The following is a 25,221-nucleotide window of genomic DNA, read 5'->3' on the forward strand; positions in this document are numbered from 1 at the left end:
CAGTGCTCCAAGAAAATTTAAATCCCGAAAACTACAATGACAAGCTTAATATCAGGTGGAGGTCTACTTCACTGGGAATCTAGACATACAAATGTGCACTTTAAGTATGCACTTTAAATGTGCGCATTTCAGCATGGTTCACGAAATTCCGATGCTCTTGGAGTATCCTCTGATGTCTTGTTTCTTTTATGACATAATGTATGATCTTTCAAAGTTTTAAATGTGTGTACATACGGGCTTCCTACGTCATGGTAGCTGCGCAAGCTCGGTGTCGCCTGTTATCTGCGCTCTCTGGCAACTGCTGAAACGAACCTATTTCTAACAGGTCGCTGGAAAATATTGCGAATGATGGTTTGAAAAGCGTTACTTTCAAAGTAAATATCCTTTTACGTAAGTTGAACTATGTGCGAGAATGTACCATGAATTTCTTAAATCACAGAGCGTTTGACTCTCATTTAAAAATCAACTCTTTGATGACGAGCCATTTAGAAGAATTTCGAACCCTGAAGATCATACATTTACGTCACTATTAAAAGTTTTACTCGCACATTTGTGTGAGATATCTTAAAATTTAACACACACAAAAAAGATCAACATTATATGCAAAAGCTTAGCTTCTCTTGCATCTTATTAACCTTAGAGACCAATATTATATGTGAACGCTTTACTTTTATTGTAGCAACACTATGTATACTAATTTAAACTATTAACTTTCCCTGTTTGTGTGTTTGTGCTGCTTAACAGTAATGTTATTGTTGGCTGACTACATCAAGTGTCTTATGCTCTGAATACCCGCTGTCATTAGATGGCGAGATCACGTGACATGAGCTATAACTGGCTTACAGAACGCACCGTAATCTCGATTTCAATGATTCGGAAAGTAACATGCGGTGTTTGGTGGAATTCCAATGTATACTTTCGTAATACGAAAATAAGCAGCGTACATGTTGTTGCACATCAAAGATATTTCCAAAGAGTGTCTTTTTCTCTGAGTTTCGTTCTCTAAAGCGCCGGAAATTCAACACCCATGTATAAAATCATAACCATTCAAAAGATTGATAAGTTTTGCATTGAAAATATAATGTCACTTAACACGGAAAACTGTGTTTTCAACCGGGAATTTTTTTTCTCGTCCACTTATACACCCTGTAAAAGTAAATGTAGTGCTATTTTCTGATGCCACTTGATACCCCCCTGTATCATGGTGGCATAAGACAGCATCTGGACACTTCTTCTGATGCCAGTTTTTCCATTATTATATGTCAGTATCACCACAGGTTTCTGTTTCAGAGGACATCCATGATGTGTAGAATCTAAGCTTGATTTGTAATAGGTGCATGTTTTGTTGGTAATATCCTAACGTTGTGAATATCCCTATATTCTGGCACCACAGTACCATTGCCACCTTCAAGTGCTATCATTTCACCTCTCTTCAGTGGGTACGATAATCAAAATGTAACATAATCTTTTTGTTGTACCATACAGTTTCAATGACATGCGTTTGCTAATTCATTGCTCATGGAAAAGTTATCAACATACAACATTTGCCCGTCATTTAGCAGTTTAGCTGCAGGTTCAATGCAGAGGTTTTTGGCTATTCCAGCTGGATTCCTTCCACTAGTACCTCATCCAGAATACCCTTTGGCAGATCACACATACCCTTCAGTGGAGCACAGTTTAAAAGTTTTGAACCATACTTACATGATGTTGTTGGTATGTATTGCTTAAAACTTAGTCACCCTTCCAAGGAACCATTGTCTTGTCAACTACAGTATCTTTACCCGGTGAAAAGTTGCTTTGATAATTGTCTGTCAATGTCTTAAGTAACAGTAAAACTTTTCAAGTCCGCTACTCTCATCTATTAATTTCTTATTTGCAAAATACAGTTTGGTAACAGTAATTCAATATGATTATGGGAAATCCTGCTACATAGAGTACCGAGAGAGCTGGCACAGTGGCTAGCACACTGGACTCACATTCGGGAGGACGACGGTTCAATCCCGCATCCGGTCATCCTGATTTAGGTTTTCCGTGATTTCCCTAAATCGCTCAAGGCAAATGCCAGGTTGGTTCCTTTGAAAGGACACAGCCGATTTCCTTCCCCGTCCTTCCCTAATCCGATGAGACCGATGACCTCGCTGTCTGATCTCCTCCCCCAAACAACCCAACCCCAAGCCTGCTACATAGAAATGAAAAGTCATAAACGTCTGTTGAGCAACACCTAACAAGCAGTGTCTGTACTAGACTCATCCAAATCTTCAGTCTGGTAAAAGTTTATAATTTCCTCATGCGAGGTAGGTTTACATTTTTTCAGTTGAGCATGTTCAATCATTTCACGATGATGCAATTTTTGCTCTGCATATCTATTAGTGTCTGCGACTAAAAGGCTTATTAGTTTGTCAGCTAAGAACAGTGAAAGCACTTCACTTGTGGTAATATCAGATGGGAAACACATCAAAAGCGCACACCATTTCTGGTGAATGAAAATGACGCCTGTTAGTGAATTCTTTCCACTATATGTTCTACAATGAATCTTCAACAGAGTTCAATTTCTCTTCATCATTTTCAGCAAGTTCCAACAATATGTCATGGGGATCTTCAGTTGCACACGATTCCTCTGTATCGGGGTTTGAACTCATTATCACTTTTCATCGAAAATGCCCTGGTTGGTCATCACTACTCTTCTCAATTACAGTTATTCTTTTGTGCCAAATTCTCACCAGTTATCCTACCACTGTCATGACAGCAGATGTCTGATCCTGCAGGAGCACCAACTTCCATTAACTCATGTACTCTTTTTCTAGAGAACACTAATAGCACAATGAAGTGATACTAATATTCCATTTCTGTCAAAATGACCTTTGAAACATCTTTCTCTCCACTCTTACTAATTTTCTTCTCTGGATTCTGGACTGTGCTGTAGCAGTTCACCTACTTTGTTTCTTCACTTGTTGTCCTCAGTGTCAACATACTGCCTGAAAAAATAGGAGGTGGACATACAGTACTATCTACTGTAAATGATGAAGCCAACAGATGCACAGTTGAGTTTCACTGTCTTTTACTTTCACTTTCCACAATTCCCAATAATACACAGTTATATATGTAGCCTGTACACTATTGTTCTAACTTCCCATAATTAATAGTTAACAGGCGAAAATACACATACTGCTACAACAGCTTACTGTTGAACATCTACGAGCAGTGAAAACCTAGCCACAAAGTTCACAGTTTTTGAAGAATAGAAAGGTCACTGTTTTAACACATGGCCTCATTGTGTAACACTTATTACACTGTTAGGATCATGCATTGTTGTCATTCTAAGCAACACAGGTTCCTCATCTGAAACTCGGCCATGGACTGACTGCCTCGTGTCCTCACAAAAAAAATGGTTCAAATGGCTCTGAGCACTATGGGACTTAACAGCTTAGGTCATCAGTCCCCTACAACTTAGAACTACTTAAACCTAACTAACCTAAGGACACCACACAACACCCAGCCATCACGAGGCAGAGAAAATCCCTGACCCCGCCGGGAATCGAACCCGGGAACCCGGGCGTGGGAAGCGAGAACGCTACCGCACGACCATGAGATGCGGGCGTGTCCTCACAATACTGTGTACTGAACTTACAAGTTGTTTGAAGTTAAATTTACGGATATTACAATTAACTTCATATGATTATCTGAATGCATTGAAAAATCGTTCTTTTTAACAGTTTCTTTTACTGTAAGGGTTAAGCTGAATTATTTGTTTAAATCATGAAATTAACATGTGTAGTTACATAAATAATACTTTTGAAAAAACTGTTAATTACTTTTGATTTAATTAAAGGCTGGTTTTGCTAACATGTTTTCGAATAGAGCAAAATAGATACTTTAAGATTACAAGCATTTAATCTTTCAAATGTTTACAATTATTACAGAATTTATATTTGTTTATAAGTCAACAACAGAATTTAAGTTACAAAACAATTACTGCTTTCACCGTATAGTGAAAGATACTAACTAGGAATAGCTAAATAAATTAGAAAACCAATTATATACACAAAACTAAGAACAAAATTGTATCTGGTGTTATATTCTTTAAGACTGTGGGCCAACCTTTGTCTTTTATGAAAATGCAGATTATATTTATGAATGTTAATGGTAATTAGTTCAAAATGAAAAAAAATGAATTTTAAGGAGGTAGATGGCAAAACAAGAGGGGAAGTAAAATTATCCCAGCTTGCTTCATCACAACTCCAGTGTCATCAACATTATAAATGTTTTCAGGATCAAAGTCATGTTTGTCAAAAACTGTACTTAAATTATGGATGGACTCCTTCACTTTTATTTTACTAAAAGCAGGTACTCTTCCTAGGCTTGTAGCTTATGGAGTTCACAGCAACAGTTTCATATTCTGTAGCATAAAACCATAGAGTTAGTCATAACATGCTGATTTATTATCTCACCAGCTGGCTTCCTGGTACATTTTGGTTTGTGGGGCGATTTCCTGGTACATTGTAAAAATTTGGTCAGATACATTGTTAGCATTTAAGGTAGTTTCCTCACCATATCCTATTTCCTCAATATATCTTACCAATGTCTTTCTGTCCAAACTGAAATTTTTGCTGCCTTTCTGATACTTTCACCTTATTCAATAACCTATGTAACAAGTCTTTTCATTCTATTGGGGGAAAAGTTCTGCCTGGCATTTCTGCCAGTTTTCCATATAAAAAGCATTCTGAGGAAAGGAAACAGAATATCATTTCTAGAGTAAAGTGGAATTATTTGTTGGGTCAAGCCTTCCTTAAAATTCTGGGTCAAACCTCCCTGACATTACCTCTGAATAACACTGTAATATAAGCAATAATATATTTTGAAATTTTTACAAAATTACTATATCAAACTACAGAGAAATAACAAATAAATAGATTGCATTTAATTCCATACTGATTAATATTAGTTTGGCTTACAGGTACCTCCAGGTTTCCAAGTGAAATGAGAAATATCCATATTGTTCATAGTAAATGAATAAACATTAGCTGTTGCTGTACAACTCCACAAAATAGTTTCTCTTCAAAGGTAATCTCAATCTTTACCACTAGAAAGCACCATATTTCTCTGTTTTGATGATGCTGAAACCAGGGAGGGTCAAACCTGCCATTAGTTAAATGTCCCCATCTTCCCTAAACAGTTGTTAAGTTTTACTGCCATAGAAACAGTAGTTCTTTCTAGTATAGTTGTGTTGTGTCATGGAACTCTTAACGTATACTGTTTGATGGCCTACAGTTATCTGTTCTCCTTGCATTATCCATTATTCTGATGGTTACTTTTTGCAGTTTGTAAATTTTTTTGCAGCACTCGATTGACCCCATATTTTTATCCCATAGATCATGACAGTATTACAATATAAGGAATACACTATTCACATAGCATCATCTGTTGCTGGTGGTTTAATATTTCTGAAAGTAAATGTAACTGAACTTAGTTTACTTGTTAGGGTAGCAGTATGGTCTTTTCTTTGTAAACAGTTATCTACAATTAGCCTCAAGCACTTTATGTTTTGAACTATATTCATATCCAGTTCTTGTAAGTATGGTGATTCCTCTGTTCTCCTTCTATTGCTGTTACTAAATAGTACTGTGTTAGTTTTCTCTTTGTTGAGAATTAGCCTATTGGCTCTGTGATATTCGCTATTTTTGGCAAATTCAGCCAGAAGGCAAATACTTGTTTATAAAGAATGATTAATATATAATAAGGCGTCGCATGGCGACGGTGGAATTTTCTAGATAATGTAATTTGTCGTCTTTGGGCGGCAATAAAAACAGAAAAATACGGATAGATATACGATCCTTCACTATTTTGTTCGCTGGAGAACAAATGAAGCCTGGAGCGCTAAGAAGACTTGTACTGTTTTTCTCAAGTAAGACGGACGCAGATTTGTGGCAGTCTGATCTAATTTTTTACTAAATGTATAAAAACGTGTGATGTTTAAGTTGAGTGAAGTGTAAAGAACTGTTATAACTTACCGTGATGATGCACGAGCGACTCAAAGAAGACAATGGCTATATAAAAGAGCGCTAAATGGACATGATACGGACATAAAAATCTACCGTCATTGTTGTATTAAGCTTAAGACACCAAGATCAGCAGTCTAATGTGCGTGTTACATTGATAAAAAGAAAACTGTTTTATCGTCTTCTTGCATCAGCTTTAATATCGAATTTCCCTTTTGTGTGATGTTACAGTTGTTTTTGCGCCCTTAAGAACTTTCTGGTCCCTTAGGAAATTGTTTTGTCATAACAATAACTTCACAACCGGGTATGATCGTATCTAAGATCATGAAGTAATTAGAAAGACGATAACGCAACTTCTTAATCAATAGCACGCTAGTTGTGACTGCCTCAAGCCACGCGAAACCGCAAGTAAAAACTATTCACATCTCATAATGCAATATTTTATGACAATGGTCAATCCATGATTCTTACGCCAATTGTGATTGATAAAACAGTTAGTTAAATCTCAATTTCCAACTTTCCATTGAATAGCAACATCACTTCTATTTTGTAGCATCACACTTGGCGCCCGAACAGGGACTTGACCAAAAATTAGTTCAAATTCTTGGAAAATTTTCTATGTGCTTGTGTTAATAAATGTTCTCTCGTTTCATGTACACATCATCTCTCTGTGAGTGAGGCAGAAAATACGCTGGTCGATAACGCAGTTTAATTATCGAGAGAAAAGAAAAGAAAAGAGACGCGAATTTGCTGAGACAACATAGCGGTAACCAAGCCATCAAAAAGTAAGTCAGAATTTTGCATACGCAGTGTAGTGCTTCAGTAGCAACGTTGCTTTTCCAAGTCGATCCACATCCTTTCTATCTCTTTCCCGCTATAGAAAATCTGCTTTATTTTATCTTTCAAAGTAAAATTATTCGTAGTCTGATAATAGAAATTATTTCTCCCCATTGTTAGTATAGCTGTATTACATTTTCAACATGGAGGATAGTGTGTGCAATTTGCAGTGAAGAGCATCTTCATTCATTTGTCTGAAACGTTTAGGTTCCATCTTGTCTTCTTGCCAGATAGAATTTCATTTGTTGCTCACGCGAGAGCGGTGCTCTTAGCGGACTCAGCACGTCACTGACAAACGACGAAAGCCTTGCGTAGCACGTGGTTAACTGACGAAAATGGCAGATAGTAAACAGAGACAGGTGACAACAGGAGACGGGAGTGAAGACGTTAATAGTATTCCATACCCTTTACGATCGCGAACGGTAGGTTCCCGTGTGGAAACTGAACTAACCATGTCTGTAACAGGGGAAAGTGACCCTAAAGTCCAAATTCTTCCCGCTGCAGCTACAAATGACCTCGGTGCGTTAATGGAAATGCTGAAACAACAGTTTGACACAGTAAATGAGACTATAAAAACACAAAATGAGACTGTTAACGCCCGATTAGATGCTGTAAGCGAATCAGTAAAAACACAAAATGAGACTATAAAAACACAAAATGAGACTGTTAACGCCCGATTAGATGCTGTAAGCGAATCATTAAAAACACAGCTAGGCACAATCAAAACAGATCTGCATAAAGAAATTACGGCTGAATTAAATACCCATTTGGGTGAGGTGCAAACTAAGATCAGTGATCAAATTCAGAAAATGCAGAAACAGGTGAAAAGTGAAATAGCTGAAGTATCTGGAACATTAAACACAAAAATTCAGGCAGCTACCAAAGAAATAAACGCAGTTAGAAATGCAGTATCTGACATTGAAGGTGTAGTGGAGGATCTGTCGAGGCAGATAGACTCAATCAATATTGAAGAACAGGTTAAGAGCACTGTGAAAGCACACACGGAGGCATTGTCGGAACACTACGGTGAATGGATAAAGGGTAAAGATATTTTTATCGAAAAGAAGGTCAGGGAGGAGCTTAGGGAGACTGTCAAGGATGTAACTTATGAAATCTTAGCTGCTCCTGGTAAGTCTGGAGACACAGTGGTTTCTGAATTGGGACAGATTCGGAGGACACTTACACGGGATCTTCCCGAGTGGAAGCAGCAAGTAGTGGACGAAGTCAGAATGCTGAGAAACTGGGTACAAAATCCGCACACACATACGCAAACTATAGGGAACAACTCTTTAGACGGTGACGAATGTCAGTCAACTCCTTATCGTTCACCGCCTGATTACATGCAAAACGACAGTCCTGTTGAGTCCCGAGTAGGGAAAATAAATGATCCGCCCCCAATTGTGAGTTTAATGCAAGAGGAAAGTGTGATTAAGCATCGCACTTTTCCTGTTTTTCATCCGCAGAAGCGAGAAATACACCCCATCGTGTTCCTAAAGAATTTTTCCGGCATATTTCCCAGGAGCTGGACAGACAGACAGCGTATTCAGTTCGTCACTGGCTTTATTTCTGGTGATGCAGCATTATGGGGAACGGAAATGGTAGACACGTGTAGGAATTATGAAGAGTTTGAGACAATGTTCTTGGCAAAATTTTGGAGTAATGGGGTACAGCAGAGATTAAGGAAGGAGGTGTATGGTGCGGAAATTTTCAATGAGAAGCATGGAAGTCTCCGGCGATACTTTGAGAAGTATCTAGCAAAAATTAAATTCTGGGATTCTCCGATTTCTTCCAAGGACGTAATTATGATTCTCAAAAGCAAACTCCCTGTGTCTATTAGAGAGAAACTAGTAAATGTGTCCGAAGAAGACACGGATGTATTCCTTTCTGTGCTGGATTCCTTAGATTTAATTAGCGAGGATGTGCGCTCCAAGGTTGGCAGCGGCAAATTCTTCCCTGGCAGCCAGCAGAATGCATCGCACGCGGACAACAATGCGCCCAAGGAGAGAGCGAGCTACTGCGACCGCTGTTACCAACCTGCCAGCGGTTATCAAAACGCAAACGGCAATAACTTTAAACGGAAGCAGAAAACCAATTACAGTAATCAGCAGAGATACCACCCAATTTACAACCACCAGGTACAACATCCGTACGGAAACCCACCCTTTAATTCTGCGCCTGAGCAGTATGGAAATTCTCCACAAACGATTGGTAATTTTTCAAATGGACCAGTGTACAATCAAAGTTATAGGTCGAAAAATAGCAAGTGGCATGGGCAAGGCGGAGGCCACCCAGCACATCAGAACAACTTTTCACAGAATAGAGGACCGCGGAACAATTTTCAAACGGTACCAAATGCGAACTTTCCTTCACAAGGAAATAGTTCTGCCGGCAACCAAAAGATCGGGCGACATCAGCCTTCTCAAGTATTCTATTCACAAGTGAATGCACCCAGTGGATTTTACCCCTCTACACCGGCATTTGTACCACATAACCAGCACCAATATGAAACGGAACAAACACTTAAGGCCATGAATGACAAACAGGTTAAACATCCTGCGGAAAATTAGAGGCAGCGCCTTTCAGCCTCCAAGAGGTCGCTGCGGATTTTGAGTGGGGGCACTAACGAATACTGTGATTCTGAGTATGTTAATGCGATACGGTACGACCATGAGACCGACTTACGAGATGACCTTGCACGTGACTAAGAAGCTCAAGACATTAACAACATTTATGATGAACAGGTCCAGGCTTCGATTAAGATTTCTATTGCCAACATTCCTTTCACAGCCGTTGTTGATACAGGAGCAAACATCAATGTCATGTCACCATGTTTCTTCAGACAGGTGTCTTCTGTTTCACAAGTTTTATCATTGCCGATTCAGGGTTGCTCCATATCGGGAGCGACTGGTCCATTGAAACAAAGAGTTAGTTTACAGACACAGCCTCAACTGCAGATAGAATATGTTTTGGTTTCTTACCTCTTGCTTACTGGAAATTTCCTTGTGTGAACTGTTAATGATAAGTATTGTGTTGAACAGCGCACTGACTACATGGTAAATGCTACTACATGTAAACTTTAAGTATTAAATGCTATGTATGGAAAAATTGTTTATAGTGATGGACATGAACTGATATTTCTTCAACAAGCTGAAGCAGGAAATTGAGGTTGCACCAAGAATTTCAATTTAATTTTAAGTTAGTAATAAGAAAAAAAGTGCTTGCGAGGTGATTGCCCGGAGCTAAATAAAATATGTAAAGGTGAGAAATGGAGGAGGATGCGTAAATAAGCACGTCTCTCAAGGTACAAGAATATTTATAGATTTATTTTTAGTAATGTAAGTACTTGAAGTTCTGTAGTAAAAGCCCAAATTACCTGCTTAAAAAAAAGGGTACATGTTCAAACAGTCCAGACAGTGGACAGGAGTAGAAGAAATAGCTTAAAGTTCAGTTAAAGCGTGCTGTTAAATGGAAAAACAAGTGGTAACCCACATGTGTTCACGCAAGGAGACAATAAGCTGTAGTAAACTAAGTTAGGTGAAATACAGTACAAATAGAGGCAAACCATGAAGCATCAATAATGTAGCGTAAGTACTCCACGAGGCCACTAATTGCTATGAAAGTAAACTATTTCCCTGTGATCTGAGCCCAATGTAAAGAGTATATGAGGAATGTTAGCTGACGAATTGATTTCAGTAGAATCGAGGTACTAAATAACCACACAGCAAGCCCCCCTGTATCATAAATAAGTCCAAGTAAAGATCTTCAGAAGATTTGTAGTGTAATCTAGCGACCATTCAAGACCCTAATTGAAGGCTAATCCAAAGAACAAGCAATTCAGTGATATTTAAACTTAATACTGACTATAACCAGAGTAAGACGTAGAAGTAGCAAAGCATGCTGTAATGAAAGAGGTTGAAATTTATATATGTGCCTATGTTTATTATGATAATTTTATTTACATGCAGATTTTATTGCAAAAATGTCTCCTAAGACACTCCTCTTATGAAATCCATTTTCCTTGTGCCCGTTCCTTTTGATCCTGGTTCATTAACCCAGACCAAGGGTCGACTTGTAAAAGGCACGTGTGCTTCGAAGCAAAGCAGTGCTTATGAGAAATGAGACACGTAGCGTGATGAACTTCGCTAGCTTTGGTAATGTTTGTTATGGACCGGTTGCATAAACCCAGTGAACTGTCGGTAATTCCATTCATGCAAAAAAAAATAGTAGACACGCGTTACCCTATTTTTTTTAACAGAGAACGATTGCTGAGTACATGAAGCGAAGAGGGAGACCTATTGTTATCCAGTCTGCCCTCAAATATAAAAAAAAATTTGGCAAGCACAAAGGAAAGCACAAAAAGAAAAAAAAAAAAAAAGATTCAGCGTTAAATGTGTACTCGTTAAGTAGTAGATATGCTGCGTGGCAGTAGAAAATGATCTTGGGTGCACTAAAGAATAAATGCAACGAGTGTTGCGAAACCTGTAGTTTTCATAATGAGGAGATGAGCACTTAAAAGAAAGTTTGAAAGAATATTTTTAGGTTCACTAGTGAAAGCAAATCTTGAGATATAAAGAGTCCATTCATAAAGCAGTTGTTCACTGGACTTAACAAAAGGAGTGACCATTAATTGTAAATATTAGCTCGTAAGTGATATTTTGTAAATAGTAGAATATAAGTCTTTCTATACCAGTGGAGGAAACGTGCAAAATTGGTTGTTTTGTAAATGAACTCCATCGGCGAAGGATCTAAGCACGAATGCTGTGTGAAGATGCACACTAAAGTGCGACGTGCATAATAAAAGTAACTGTTCACTGTATATTAGTGGTAGTGTTGTACTGCAAGTGTAAAAAGAAGTCAAGGCTACGACAACAGGTGCAACGCAAAGTTCAGTGTTGTTCTAAGTGCAGCGACAGCTAAAACATTCGTCGTCACTTACCTGTGAGCCTCATGGGAGGCAGTTGACAGAGAAGTATGGAGGCAGCTTCAGTGTCTGGCTCCTCCGATGGAAAACGCGCGCGAGGTGTTTGTATCGATGCACTCGTGTGATACGAAGTTCACAAAAAAAAAAAGGAGCACTCGACGACCACCAGCTCTGTTACAGCCTGAGCGCGAACGGATACTAAGTATTGGAGCTCACGCAACACTGTGCAGCCGCTGTGAGTGGCTGACGTGTGGGTGACGAAACAATCCAAACTTTAAACTGCTAACCGCCATGACTTCCATCGTACATACTGGAGGAAAGACATTTGTACACTTGTGTGGCTACATCTTCATATGTAAATTAAGCGATTTTCTTGTGTTGAAGTTAAGATGAGTGAGAAGTAGATTGTTAGATTACTCAGACCTTAAAGCCATTAATACCGGCACTCCTGAACACTGCTAAAATGAATTATAATCCTGTCTCTTGATGGACAAAGAAAATGAATGTGCACTATAGGAAGACCCTAAACTCCAGACCAGTCCAGATCCTTAACAAATGTATCCAATAGGTTATAAGTTATACTAATAATTTTCCACTTCTTCTGTTTCATATTGTAAATAAAAACCCGGGAAGCCGCATGAATTCCTGGCACCACAGCGGAAAGGACAGATGTACTGCATGATGAACGCCGTAGACAGCTAACACAGAAAGTGAAAGCATCACGAAGTGTAGTGCTACGTTATTAAACTGTAATTGAACCACAATGAGTCAACAGATGCTCGAACATTGTCAACTCTAGTTTAGTGAAAATAAGCACTCACTGTACTTATGTATTAGTTGTTAAGCTCAAGAGAAAGTAATTCCTGAATTCTATCCCCTGAAGTGCGAAATGAACGTTCACTTATTGTTATAAGCAAGTATGGACCAAACTTAAATATGCACATAAATGTTAATCTTGGTATTATGGAATGAAGTGACTGATGAACAAAGAATGAAAAACTTTATTTTGAAAAATGATAAATATTTGATATATGTTTATAAATGTAATTTCAATTTAAGTACATAGTACGCCAGTAACATTATGTAAATGTCACACCAAAAATCACGAATATCTCATGAGGACATGAGGATCGAGGTAATCCTTCGGCATTCCCTCTCTCCTCATGGGAGGCAATGTGATATTCGCTATTTTTGGCTTAATTAAAACAGCAAATTCAGCCAGAAGGCAAATACTTGTTTATAAAGAATGATTAATATATAATAAGGCGTCGCATGGCGACGGTGGAATTTTCTAGATAATGTAATTTGTCGTCTTTGGGCGGCAATAAAAACAGAAAAATACGGATAGATATACGATCCTTCACTATTTTGTTCGCTGGAGAACAAATGAAGCCTGGAGCGCTAAGAAGACTTGTACTGTTTTTCTCAAGTAAGACGGACGCAGATTTGTGGCAGTCTGATCTAATTTTTTACTAAATGTATAAAAACGTGTGATGTTTAAGTTGAGTGAAGTGTAAAGAACTGTTATAACTTACCGTGACGATGCACGAGCGACTCAAAGAAGACAATGGCTATATAAAAGAGCGCTAAATGGACATGATACGGACATAAAAATCTACCGTCATTGTTGTATTAAGCTTAAGACACCAAGATCAGCAGTCTAATGTGCGTGTTACATTGATAAAAAGAAAACTGTTTTATCGTCTTCTTGCATCAGCTTTAATATCGAATTTCCCTTTTGTGTGATGTTACAGTTGTTTTTGCGCCCTTAAGAACTTTCTGGTCCCTTAGGAAATTGTTTTGTCATAACAATAACTTCACAACCGGGTATGATCGTATCTAAGATCATGAAGTAATTAGAAAGACGATAACGCAACTTCTTAATCAATAGCACGCTAGTTGTGACTGCCTCAAGCCACGCGAAACCGCAAGTAAAAACTATTCACATCTCATAATGCAATATTTTATGACAATGGTCAATCCATGATTCTTACGCCAATTGTGATTGATAAAACAGTTAGTTAAATCTCAATTTCCAACTTTCCATTGAATAGCAACATCACTTCTATTTTATAGCATCACAGCTCCTAGATACTAAGAGATAGACTCAAGTATCGATTGGCTTTTTGTTATGGTATTGTGTAAGTTTATACCAATGGTTATGCTGATGGTATCAACTGCAAGAAACATCATTTCAATTTCAGTGCTCAGAGGTGAAAACAACAGGGCTCGTAATATAACGCCATGTGGTACACTATGAGTTATTTGTTGAAATTCTGATAAATATTTCTTTCATTCAAATTGTGTTTCCAGTGCATGTTGCTTATTTCGCATATATGTTTTAATGACACTGAGAGGTGTTCCTCTGATTCTTTAGTGATCAAGTTTCCTTATGAAGATATCATGGGCAGCTAGGCTGAAAGCTTTCAATAATTCACAAAATATACCTGAGAATTTTGGCCTTGATCTAATCCCTCTGAGATTATATTTATACTGTCAAATTCTGCTGGAACTGGAATTGTATGTCATTTATGATGCCATGTCTTTCAAAATATGACATAAATCTGATGTATATTATTTTTTTCAATAACTTTTGGGAAAATGGACAGTAGGTTAACTGGCCTGCAATTGCTGGAGAGCAATGGATCTCCAGTTTTCTGTAGTGGTAAAATTCTGGCTATTTTCATTGTATTTGGAAAACTACGTTGCATCACATAAGGTAGCCAAGCGGTTTAGCCCAGGGGTGGGCACAAGAGCTGCCTGCACAGTTGCCTGCAAGCACTGTGATCTGCATGGGAACGTGAGCAGCTACACTGCATGGGGGTGGGGTGGGGGGAAGGCAACCTTGCTGAGTATGAACAAGGTAATGTACGTAGTGCAGGTGGAACACACATACGTCAGAGATCATTTAATGTTTAATTCGTATACGGTGTCTGTGAACACGACACCAGTACACAGTTATTGGGAGGGCAATCATATGTAGCACAACATGCGTGTGTGGGACGTAAGTGTAAAATGTGCTTACCCAAAGTGTGTGTATCCTGTGCCATGCAACAGTTGGCCATGTAAGGACGAAACACAGTTTCGAACCATTGCAACACAGTCTACTTTCATGGCCACCAATAGGGTGCAGACATAAAGGATTAAGAAACGAAGACATTTGTATTGTAAATGTTACATTATATTTACAAAGGGGTGTGTAGTTCAGAGGAGGCGTACTACATACATAGGCACTGATTTACATCATCCTGGATGTTTTTACAATGCTTCTGAACTAGCAACTCAATATTTGGTGTGGAATTACTGGTCATTAGGCGCACTGCACCAGTCAGATGAACATCAGTAACACTACTCCTAAGCTTCGATTTTGTCAGTTTCATTATGGAAAAACACTTTTACACAGGTAGGCCTATGTTGTTCCAAAAAGCCTATACACACGAGCAGTTCTTTTAAACAACAATGGAAACTGTTCACTTGGGAAATATTTGTACAAGCTTTCCAAGGTTTCTGCAGTGCGAAACTTCTTCAGCACACGATTGCATGAAAGTCAATGAGTTCCAACTGAATTTCAGAAGGCACATTTTCAAGATTAACTGCAAAAGGAGTCGTAAAAAGGTTGAGATCGCATTCCTGACGATTTAAGTCCTGAAATTTACTACCAAAACTGCCTTCGAGAGAATGTAGCACTGTTCCAAACCCATCAAAATGTTCTTTCAGCCTCTCCTGTTCCAAATTGTTTTCACTAACAATTAGTACAACGCTCGGGAAGTATACACATGACATTTCTGACAGTTGCTTGGCCGACAAAAGCAGTTTTCTCTTAAGTGCCAAAACAGTGTCAAAAACATCGCTAATAACATTACTTCTAACTTGTAAAACTACATTTAAGCTATTCAGATGCTTGGTTACGTCAGTTAAAAACGCAAGGTCTAAAATCCACTGTGGGTCGTTCAGTTTTTTCGCCAATTTCCCTTTCACATCCATGAAAAACGCTAAATCTTGACGTAAATTAAAAAAATCGTTCTAAAATAACACCTCCACTCAACCAGCGTATGTCACAGAAATATGGAACATCGTCGTATCCCACGCTCGAGATCTGCCAGGAACGATATGAATTGTCTGTTTTCAAAACTGTGCGATCTGAGAATGTTAACTGTTTGTATAACCACGTCCACGACGCCACATATTTTGTTCGCAACTTAACACAGCGAAGAACACAATGTATTGCTGGTAGTTCCTGCTGGACACTGACGGTTTTCAACTTTTTTCGTTATCAAAGCAACAACACCAGACAGACCAATCATTGCAGGAGCCCCATCTTTTGCAATCGATGAAAGTTTTTCCCAACATAGCTGGCATTTCTCTATTGCATGTTCTATGCACGAAAATATATCGTCGGTTGATGTTGTGTAATGCATTGACACTACATCGAGGAGTTAATCGGTCACATTAAACTGAAAATCAACTCCTCGCAAAAAGACTGCAAGTTAGGCAACATTATGTACATCAGTGCTTCAGTGCTTTCATACAATGCTAATGAAAAGGAAACCAAATCTTTGATCCTGTTTCTCAGTTGAGCTTCCACATCGTATGCCATTTCTTCAATGCGCCTGCAAACCGCTCTCCGTGAAAGAAGAACAGTTTCAAAAACAGGAAGACTTGTTGGGTACAAAATTGCTGCGGAAGCAACCAAAGTCTTTCCCAAATTCTCCATCGTGGAAGGGTCGTGTTGTTTTAGCTATTTTAAGAGTTACATGATAGCTTACTGTCACTGCTGCGCCATTGTGGATGATGAGGTTTTCGTCCTGTAAATACGTACAGGAGAAGGTAAAAGTGATGGAAAATGAAAATAACATATCATTAATAACAGTAATAATGTGAATCAATGACATAATTATCTAATAGTACACGTACGCTCCTTTTTCTACTTCAGTTCGATAAGTTTGGCTTTTCTTTCTTCGTTATTGAAACCGACTATATCCTTCTCGTGAAGCAGTTGATAATGTAGCTTCATATTGTACTTATTCCATGAAGACAATGTTGTACTGCAAATCAAACACTGAGATTTGCTTTGCGTTCCAAAAAAAAAAAAAAGACCTCTTCTCCCCACTGTGGATTAACGAGTATGGGTTCAAAGGACTTTCGTTACAACGCTTTTAACTCCCCCTCAGCCATTTTCCACCAACTAGTTCTGTTTTATCACTAACACTGGATGCGATGTCTACACAGACAATAGAAACGACGGAAGTAAATGGGCCGTGTGACTCTTTACGGTGCAGTGACATGTGTGGCTAGGCGAGCAGATGGTGAGGGTACTGCTGGCTGCAGAGTGGGCGAGAGCCACAGGCAGGCTTTGGAGGCATGTGCAAGTGCCCGCACTTGTGAAACGGTATTTGCCCAGTCGTGTTTTAGTAGTAATAGTAGTAGCTTTATTCATCTGTCGATCTCTCTTTACAAGGATATAGGACATATCAAAGTATTTACAAATTTAGCTCAATCTAAAATAAGCTACTTCGTATACACATATATTTACAGACTTCTAGTTAGAGACAATCATTAGATTTACTCCAGAATGAGATTTTCACTCTACAGCGGAGTGTGCGCTGATATGAAACTTCCTGGCACATTAAAACTCTGTGCCCGACCGAGACTCGAACTCGGGACCTTTGCCTTTCGCGGGCAAGTGCTCTACCAACTGAGCTACCGAAGCTCGACTCACGCCCGGTACCCACAGCTTTACTTCTGCCAGTACCTCGTCTCCTACCTTCCAAACTTTACAGAAGCTCTCCCGCGAACCTTGCAGAACTAGCTCTCCTGCAAACCTTGCAGAACTAGCACTCCTGAAAGGAGAGCTTATGTAAAGTTTGGAAAGTAGGAGACGAGGTACTGGCAGAAGTAAAGCTGTGGGTACCGGGCGTGAGTTGTGCTTCGGTAGCTCAGTTGGTAGAGCACTTGCCCGCAAAAGGCAAAGGTCCCGAGTTCGAGTCTCGGTCGGGCACACAGTTTTAATCTGCCAGGAAGTTTCATTAGATTTACTCCTGGTTCACAACAATTATTATTACAAATAACTTATTAAATAATGTAATGCCATACTGTTCACTCATATCTCACTATCAGTCACTGCACACACTATACACACATTGTTTCATAACACACACACACACACAAACACACACACATACGCACACTGGTGATCTCTGGGCCATTTTCTGTACCGCAACTTCCCATTTGCTATCCTCAAAAAGTGAGTCAGCCTCCCTCCATAATAAGTAAAATGTTGAGCTCAGAAAGAGGAAGAGGTGTTAGTATTGTGCTACGCATAGCTTGGGGGTAATAATTTCTAGAAAGGAAAAAAGAACGAAAAAACATAAGGTGAAGGTGTTATGTGGAATGTTGGATATTGTTTAATCATTATTATTATTACTGTTTATTTGTATAACACTTTTTATCAAACCCCTACTCTCTTTTAGCTAAGTAATCCTTCAATGTATAAAATGTATTGCATAACAGGTACTTCAGAGCTGCCTTTTTAAATAAGTGTATTTCTGAAATTACCTCGTTTGGGATTTTATTGTACTGTTTTATTCCTTGGTAGAAAATGCTATTTTGAGTTATATATTTATTTTTTATTTGGATATGTAAGTTGAGTTTATCTCTTGTTGCATTGTCATGGACACAGCTGTTTGTGCAGAAATTATCAATGTTATTTTTGATGTGTACAAGTGACTGATAAATGTATTCACACAGAGCAGTTAAAATCTCCAGTGTTTTGAACAGATCTTTACAATGAGCTCGACTAGCATTTTTGCTTATTATTCTTATGGCTCTTTTCTGGCGTTTGAAAATTGTGTACATATTTTGTGCATTTGTTACCCAAAAAAGAATGCCGTAGCTAAGAGTTGAGTGTACATATGAATAATATGTAACTAAAAGACACTGCATGTTACACACAGATGATAGGATTGTAAGGACATAACATGCTGATGACATTCTATTTGCAAGTACCCTCGTGTGTTCACACCACTTCAAATGAGAATCAATATTCATTCCTAGAAATTTTGCATTTGTTACATGGACTATAGAGGTGTCATCTACAGTTAATTTAACCGTGTCATTTTTCTCTTCAAACTGAAATTCATGGCATTAGTTTTCTTTATGTTCAATGTCACTTTATCGCTTATTGACCAATCATAAACTTCCTTGAGAGTTTCATTTGCTTTCTCAGCAAGGAGGTCTCTTGTTTTCTCAGTGACTATAATATTGCTGTGATCAGCAAAGAGAATTTTCCATCATGAGTAACACTACTGGGAAAGTCATTGATGTATATCAGGAACAGTATTGGTCCTAATATGCTACCCTGTGGAACCCGTACATTAATGTATTTTGGATCTGATAAGTATTTTACTAAATGAATAGATATATTTGAAGTATGTGTAATCTCTACTCTTTGTACCCAACCTGTTAGGTATGATCGAAACCAGTCATTTGCTACCCCTCTTATTCCTAATGTTTCTAATTTATTTCATAGAATCTTGTGGTCGACTGTATCAAACGCCTTAGAAAGATCCAAAAATATACCTGCTCACACTCATCTTTATCAAGAGCATCAAGTACACCTTTTATGAATTCTACTATGTCTGACTCCGTATTTTTGCCACTTCGGAAACAAAACTGTGATTCACTTAAAAGACTGTATTTATTCAGGTAATTCATTAATCTGTCTTTCATAATTGTTTCTATTATTTTAGAAAATGGTGACAGCAGAGAACTAGGCTGGTAATTTTCTATGTCTTCAGTATTACCTTTCTTAAGCAAAGGTACAACTCTTGCCTGTTTTAACTGCTCTGGAAATGCTGGTGTGAATGATTGATTTATTTTATTTGTTAAGGGGCATTGTATAATTCCTATGCATTGTTTCAGTACACACATTGGTACTTCATCTAAGCCTACTGACTTTTTATTTTTAGTTCTTGAACAGTTTTATTGACTTCATTCTCTGTGGTTGGAAGTAACATCATTGTATTTACTGCAACATTATTTAAAGGTGTTATATTATTTGTTTTAGGGAATTTTTTCCTCTGCATTACTTGAAAAATGCTCAATTACACTACTGGCCATTAAAATTGCTACACCACGAAGATGACATGCTACAGACACGAAATTTAACGGACAGGAAGAAGATGCTGTGATATGCGAATGATTAGTTTTTCAGAGCATTCACACAAGGTTGGCGCCGCTGGCGACACCTACAACGTGCTGACATAGAAAAAAAGGTTCCAACTGATTTCTCATAAACAAACAGCAGTTGACCGGCGTTGCCTAGTAAAACGTTGTTGTGATGCCCCGTGTAAGGAGGAGCAATGCGTACCATCACGTTTCCGACTTTGATAAGGTCGGATTGTAGCCTATCGCGATTGCGGTTTATCGTATCGCGACATTACTGCTCGTGTTGGTCGAAATTCAGTGACTGTTAGCAGAATATGGAATCAGTGGGTTCAGGAGGGTAATACAGAACGCCGTGCTGGATCCCAACAGCCTCGTATCACTAGCAGTCGAATTGACAGGCATCTTATCCGCATGGCTGTAACGGATCGTGCAGCCACGTCTCGATCCCTGAGTCAACAGATGGGGACGTTTGCAAGACAACAACCATCTGCACGAACAGTTCGACGACGTTTGCAGCAGCATGGACTGTCGGCTCGGAGACCGTGGCTGCGGTTACCCTTGACGCTGCATCACAGACAGGAGCGCCTCCGATGGTGTACTCGTCGACGAACCTGGGTGCACGAATGGCAAAACGTCATTTTTTCGGATGAATCCGGGTTCTGTCTACAGCATCATGATGGTCGCATCCGTGTTTGGTGACATCGTGGTGAACGCACATTGGAAGAGTGTATTCATCATCGCCATACTGGCATGTCACCCGGCGTGATAGTATGGGGTGCAATTGGTTACACGTCTCGATCACCTCTTGTTCGCATTCACGGCACTTTGAACAGCGGACGTTACATTTCAGATGTGTTACGACCCGTGGCTCTACCCTTCATTCGATCCCTGCGAAACCCTACATTTCAGCATGATAATGCACGACCGCAAGTTTCATGTGCTGTACGGGCCTTTATGGATACAGAAAATGTTCGACTGCTGCCCTGGCCAGCACATTCATCAGATCTCTCACCAATCGAAAACGTCTGGTCAATGGTGGCCGAGCATCTGGCTCGTCACAATACACTAGTCACTAGTCTTGATGAACTGTCGTATCGTGTTGAAGCTGCATGGGCAGCTGTACCTGTACACGCCATCCAAGCTCTGTTTGACTCAATGGCCAGGCGTATCAAGGCCGTTATTACGCCAAGAGGTGGTTGTTCTGGGTACTGATTTCTCAAGATCTATGCACCCAAACAGCGTGAAAATGTAATCACATGTCAGTTTTAGTATAATATATTAGTCCTATTAATACCCGTTTATCATCTGCATTTCTTCTTGGTGTATCAATTTTGATGGCCAGTAGTGTTTATAGTTTACTAAGTGCTGTGGATCATTTATTGCTTTATCCCTCTCCCTTAGCTGTATGTTATTCTGGGTTTGTTTGCCTATCCTTGTTTCCTTTTTTATAACAACCCAGACTGCTTTGCTTTTATTCTCTTCCTTATATATTATTTTGTCATCAAATGACTTTTTTGCAGCAATTAACACATTCCTATGGATCTTTTTGCATCTATGACAGAAATTTAATAATTCTGGATCATTGTGAATCTTTTTTATGGAACTGAGGTATTTAAGTGTTTGGGAAGACTTCTTAATACCTGCTGTTATCCATCTGTTTTTGTGATATCTTGATACATACATGCATACTTTTGGAAATGCTTTTTCAAAGTTCAATTTAACAATGTGGAGAATTTAGAGAGTTACATATTCACATTGGTTTCCTTATACAGTTCATCCCAGCTTTGCTTTTCTAGTCCTTTTGAAAATTTTTTTTTTAGATTTGTGACAGATGTTGATTGTAGGCATGTAGTGTAGGAAATTATTCGATGCCTGAGTTTACTGTTGTTATTTGACAGAGATGGTCCGATAGTCCAAGATCTTTTATAGTTACATCACATTTTTCCCTGTCCATATTTGTGGCCACATGATCAGTTACTAATGAAGTGGTTGTAGTAACCCTTGTTTCACTCTTAACCAATACGAAAATGCCAAAACTTTGAAGGATGTTTATGAAGGTGCTGCTGGATTCATTTATGTTATTAGTGTTGATGTTAATGTCCCCACAGAGAATTATGTTGACCTTTCTACTTGAGATTTTATCCAGAACTTCTGTTAACTTATTAAAAAAGTGTCCACACTACCACTGGGAGATATATACACACACAAAATGATTAATTTCTTGGTGATATCAAGCCCTGTTAATTCAATAGCTTCTGATATTTCAAAGTATTTGTCCTCACTTACAGTACTGAGGTCATGTCTTGGTTTGAACTGAGTTCCTTTTCTGATATAAATGCATGATCCTCCACCACTTGAAGTAGTTCTTCAGTAAGAGTTTGCCTTTTCATACAATGATAATTCTACATGTTGGATTTCTGTGTCTCTACATCAGTGCTCAGTAATACAAACTAGTGTGCAGTTCAAAGATTGGAACTCAACTCGTAATAGTTGTATTTTATTTTTTATTGATTGCATGTTTTGATGGAGGATTGTTAAGTCTGTGAAATGCTCCATGTTACTCTGTCCAATGGTTTGTTTTTCTTTGTGTCATCTGGTGTATGTGATATTTGAGATGATAAAATCTGTCTTGTGAGTGATTGTTACAGTATTTTTTTAAACTGCTGGAGATACTTTTCAGGCAGGGGAAACTGTTGTCTGGATTTAACGTAAAAAGGAACTACTTTTCCTACCTATGACAACAGGTATTTGACCATGTGTGGCCCAAGATTCACCCCCTATACTTTTATGAATCATTTGTACCAATCTTCCCTTCCCAGCCCTGTTTAGATGTAGGTCATGCCTACTGAAATCCCATCTGTTGATGGTCTTGATGGACACCAGAGAAACATGAGAAAAGTTGGCTGTCCTCAAAGCCATCCCTAACCCCACATTGATTTGCCTCACAGCTCTATCAGGGTGTGGTCTATCACGAAGCTGGAACAGCTCAACAAAGTCTACATTGGTGCCACGAGTCAGGAAAGCTGTCTTGTCCAGGTCACCAACTACGTCATATGCCCCATCCCTGTCCAAACCGTTTCCTGCCCCACCCACTATCACTACATGGTCCTCTTTTGTAAAGTCCTTACATAAAGACCCTAGGTCTTCTATAACATGACTTAGCACTGCATTTGGCTTGAAGATACTGGTGGCCTGGTATACTGCCCCTAAACTTTCCTGTAACTGAGAGCCTACACATCGCCAATGGCTACTACCTAGCAGCAGCACTTTCTTCTTCCTAAGAGTTTGTACGTTCCTAGGCTGCTTGGCCTCGGTTGAAACGTGCTGCACATTTCCTGCTTCTCATTCTACCTGAGGCTCTTCTCCACTTAACTCTGGCAGTTGTAGATATCTGTTTTTGGTGTTGATGATAAAACTGTCAGATCGCGTTCTCTTTCTTCCTATCATCCTACCAGCTGCCAGTTCCCAACCATCCTCCTCCCTCCTATCTCCCTTGATCCTTATCAGTTCCTTCCTTGCTTCCTCCAGCTGTGCCTGAAGGGAACAGATTTTCCTTTCTTGTTCCCCAATCAAAATGTTCCTACTGCATAGTCTGCAGTTCCAGGAGAGAGCCTCTTCTGCTCTCAGAACATTCTCGCCACTGCATCCCCCTCACTGAAAATATTTCCTGCAACATTGGCAACAAATCCCTCTACTCACTACCCAATAACAGCTCCCATATTTCACACTCATGGTCAGTTTCGAAAGAATGATTAAGTTTAAAGAATGTTTTAAATTTGTCAAGGATGCGAGATTGTCTGTGTGTAAAAACAAAAACAAAAAAAGGCACAAAGGTCTTATGTGCAGTGATTGTTGTTTTTGTACTGATTTAGAGATACAATGACGGAAGAATGAATTTGTAATTATTGTGCCTTTAGAGAATTTGCGTTATCGGGCGTGTTTGGTCAGGTTTTTAAACGTTTATAACTCGGGAGATTTAGGCCTAGATCGTGTCTACCTAACTAGCAAACAATACGAAATGTGTTAGTTGAATACGATTTAGAAACGTTTAATTACACTTTTATTGCGACAATAGACACTGATGAAACTAGTACCTGCCTTTTTTAAACGAATTTTTCACTATCAAGAAAACTTGAATAGAATTTTTTGTGTTTATGTCATGCAAAATTTCGGGTTATATCACGATTATCGGGACATCAGCTAAAGAATAAGTTTTTTCAAGAACAAGCAATTTCATTTTTCATTAAGTTTAATATTTTGTTTGAAATTGCTTTTATGTCACTGGAGGTTTTATTTACGATTTAAGATTTAAGATCTGAGTACATTCTAAGACTTTATAACAAATGGATGTTAAGGATACTGTATGGAAGTTCTGTGGTTGACTTCTGCTGCCTTTCCTGTAGATATGTGTGACTTGGACTTTCTTCTAACCACTGCATACGTCTTTTTGTTGCAGGAATCATCACTGTATTATGGTTAAAAGAGGAGCAGGAGCTAACTCAGACACAAATTTAGTATAAAATCTGTCTGGAAGAACAAACACCATAAAAATATAATTATGGCAATGACAAGCAATGATGCCTTTAGTGCAGATGCATACCAAGCTCGAAATCTTACAGGAAATGCAAGGTATGATGAGTAATGAGACGAACGAGCAGGAGCACTACATCAGTAGTGTGTGGTGTAAGTTCAGAATTTAGGGTTGATGGAAGGTGTATTAGAGTAGTTCGTGCATCAATTGTGACAACTGTGTCCAGATGGCGCACTGGACAGCGCAATTGCCTAGTACGTCAGTTCACCGCCAATGTCAGCTTGGCATGGACAGCTGTTTATATTTATGCCACAGATCACTGCACTTGTGAGGTTGTATACCTCTGGTATTTCTAGTGAAGAGCTACACTGTAGGCACAACATGGCTCACTCATACAGAAAGTCAACCATTCAGATCAGCTTCAGTACTAGATTCACACAACCCAAAGCTTTCACAATTGAACGATTTGTATGGAAAAAGATCAAAGTAGATCCACAGAACCTGACAGGTATCCACCTCTCTATTACGAATAGTGTGGTTTACCTTTAAATGATCTGCAACAGAGAATGTGATAAAATTGTATGTGACCATAAAACTGGGCTAAAATTCAAACATTCTGATGGCGACGTGAGGACGGTGTCGATCATTCACGTGGATCCCAGATTCTGCATCATTAGAGTTTTTGAACTTCTCTTCGAGGTTCCAGATGACACTGCAATTAATACTTTACAACCATGTGGACGCATACTCAGCCATGTCACCAAAAAAAT

At 38.9% G+C, this 25,221-nt stretch overlaps 1 protein-coding gene and 1 non-coding gene across 2 annotated transcripts in view; one reads left to right on the forward strand and one right to left on the reverse strand.

Moving 5' to 3' along the window:
* LOC126482001 (methyl farnesoate epoxidase-like) overlaps positions 1-25,221 on the reverse strand; it is a 332,140-nt gene that overhangs the window by 60,895 nt on the left and 246,024 nt on the right. The gene's annotated exons all lie outside the window — the stretch shown is intronic.
* On the forward strand, positions 17,679-17,753 carry Trnal-caa (transfer RNA leucine (anticodon CAA)). Its single transcript has one exon. It is a non-coding gene; the product is annotated as a tRNA-Leu (tRNA).

This window comes from Schistocerca serialis, chromosome 5 (assembly GCF_023864345.2).
Source record: "Schistocerca serialis cubense isolate TAMUIC-IGC-003099 chromosome 5, iqSchSeri2.2, whole genome shotgun sequence".
NCBI classification, from domain to species: domain Eukaryota; kingdom Metazoa; phylum Arthropoda; class Insecta; order Orthoptera; family Acrididae; genus Schistocerca; species Schistocerca serialis.